The sequence below is a fragment of the Tupaia chinensis genome, unplaced genomic scaffold (genome assembly GCF_000334495.1).
Source record: "Tupaia chinensis unplaced genomic scaffold, TupChi_1.0 Scaffold000475_1, whole genome shotgun sequence".
NCBI classification, from domain to species: Eukaryota; Metazoa; Chordata; class Mammalia; order Scandentia; family Tupaiidae; genus Tupaia; species Tupaia belangeri.
Window position 1 is genome coordinate 2,246 of NW_006159984.1, and position 2,249 is coordinate 4,494.

Sequence of the window (2,249 nt, forward strand, 5' to 3'; positions counted from 1 at the left end):
TTTTTTTCTTTCAACCCCCTTGCAAAAAAAAAAAAAAAAAAAAAGAGTAGGTTTCTGCTAATGAATCAAGCAGGTATCTAATATGTTATATGCCTTTTGAGCTGTGTAAGTTAATATTTGGATACTTGATAATTTGTTTTATTATGTAATTGATAAAATGGTGATGTGTATTAATGTTAGTTCAACCATATATTTATACTGTCTGGGAATGTGTGATTATAGTTCTGTGAAAGAAATAATTTTTCAGTGTTCACCAGCTTGTAAAAACTTAGTGCGAGAGCTTAAACATCTAAATAAATAATGAAATGCAATTTAAAAAGGAAAGAAAATGTATCTTGCCAGCACTTTAAGTTTTAAATTTTGGTTAAGTTTAATTTCTCTATTTTTTTATTTTCTTTTTGATATCTCAGTTAAGAAATCATTACATAACTCAAGATGAGGAAATTTGGTTCTATTTTCTTCTAAGAATTTCATAATTTTGACTTTTTAGGTCTTTTATAATTTTTCATAATTTTATCTCTACAGGTCTTTCCAGTCATCTTTTCAATTTATTATTTTTTTACATTTGATATAGTGCATGTGCTCCAGTGGAGAGAGATGGTGAAGGGGGAGACTGAGAAAGTGCCCCTCGGGAATGGCTAAACTGCAACCCCTTCTCCACTTAGGATTTTGGGCATTCATGCACATTGAACCCAGTGTGCTTCTTAAGTACTGGATCCAGGACATCAAACCTTAGAGTTGGCTATGTGGGATCTAGCTACCCTAACCACCATGTCACTGTCTGGCCCATCTTTTTACATCTTGGATTTATCTTTTTGTATGGTGTGAAGTAGGGGTCTAACTTTGTTTTTTTATATGTGGATATACAGTTGTCCCAGCACTATTTTTTTAAAAGAATATTCTTTCTTCATTGAGTGACCTTGGTATCTGTATTGAAATCAATTGCCCATAAATATAAAGGTTTATTTCTGGACTCTCAATTTTCTTCCATTGATCTATAGGTCTATCATTATTTTAAGTGATAATTTCAAGAGTATTTTTTAAATTTTTATTTATTTATATATTTAAATTTACATTTTATCACATATCTTTACAGTATACATTTTTTATTATTATTACTTTTATTTTTAAATTATTGTTCATACATTAAATCACTTTATATCATTTAGATTGTGAAGAGACTTTCCCCAGCATGATCTATCCCTCAGTCCAGTCCAGTTGAGACTACAATACACATCCTTGTCAACAGATAATAAACCTTATCTGTGTCTCACAAGTGTCTTACTTCTCCATGTACTCCCCAAATTTCTTTTCCTATATTCTTCCTCTCCCACACTCACTGTCCACTTTGTCTCTAGTGTCCATTACAATTTTTAATACTTTAATGTTCTCTAGTCTTTCAGTCCCTACCATAGAGTGCAGACAGTCAGTATATGTTAAGTGGAGACACACAATATCTCTCTTTCATAGCCTGACTTGCATCACTCAGCAACAGATCTTCCATATTCATTCACTTTCTATCAAATTCCAGGGCCTTGTTTCTTTTTATGGCTGAATAGTATCCCATGGAGTATATGTGCCACACTTTTTCAATCCATTCATGTGTTTGTGGACATTTGGATTGGTTCCAAGTCTTAGCAATCATGAATAATGTGGCAATGAAAATAGTTGTGCAAGCACTTTTTCATCTGAGTGCTCTCCTGTCCTTTGTGTAGATACCCAGGAGTGGAATTGCTGGATCATATGGTAGTTCTATTTGAAGATCTTTGAAGAACCTCCATATTGTTTTCCACAGTGGCTGGACCAATTTACATTCACACTAATAGTGTAGGAGTGTTTCCCTTTCACCACAACCCCTCCAGCACTTATTGTCTTTTGTTTTTTTAGTCTTTGCCAGTCTTACTGGGATTAGGTGATATCTCATTGTGGTTTTGATCTGTATCTCTCTTACAATGAGGGATGTTGAGCATTTTTCAATATGCTTTTTGGCTGTTCGAATGTCTTTCTTAGAGAGTTGTTTATTTAGCTCATTTTCCCATCTTTTAATTGGGTTAATCATTTTCTTCCGGGTATGCTGCTTGAATTCCCTGTGTATTCTAGTTATCAGTCCCTTATCTGAGGCACAGTTAACTAAAATTCTCTCCCATTCCGAGGGTTGTCAACTCTCACTAATTATGGTGTCCTTTAGTGTGCATAAACTCCTTAATCTGATGTAATCTCATCTGTCTATTTTGGGAATTATTGCTGTG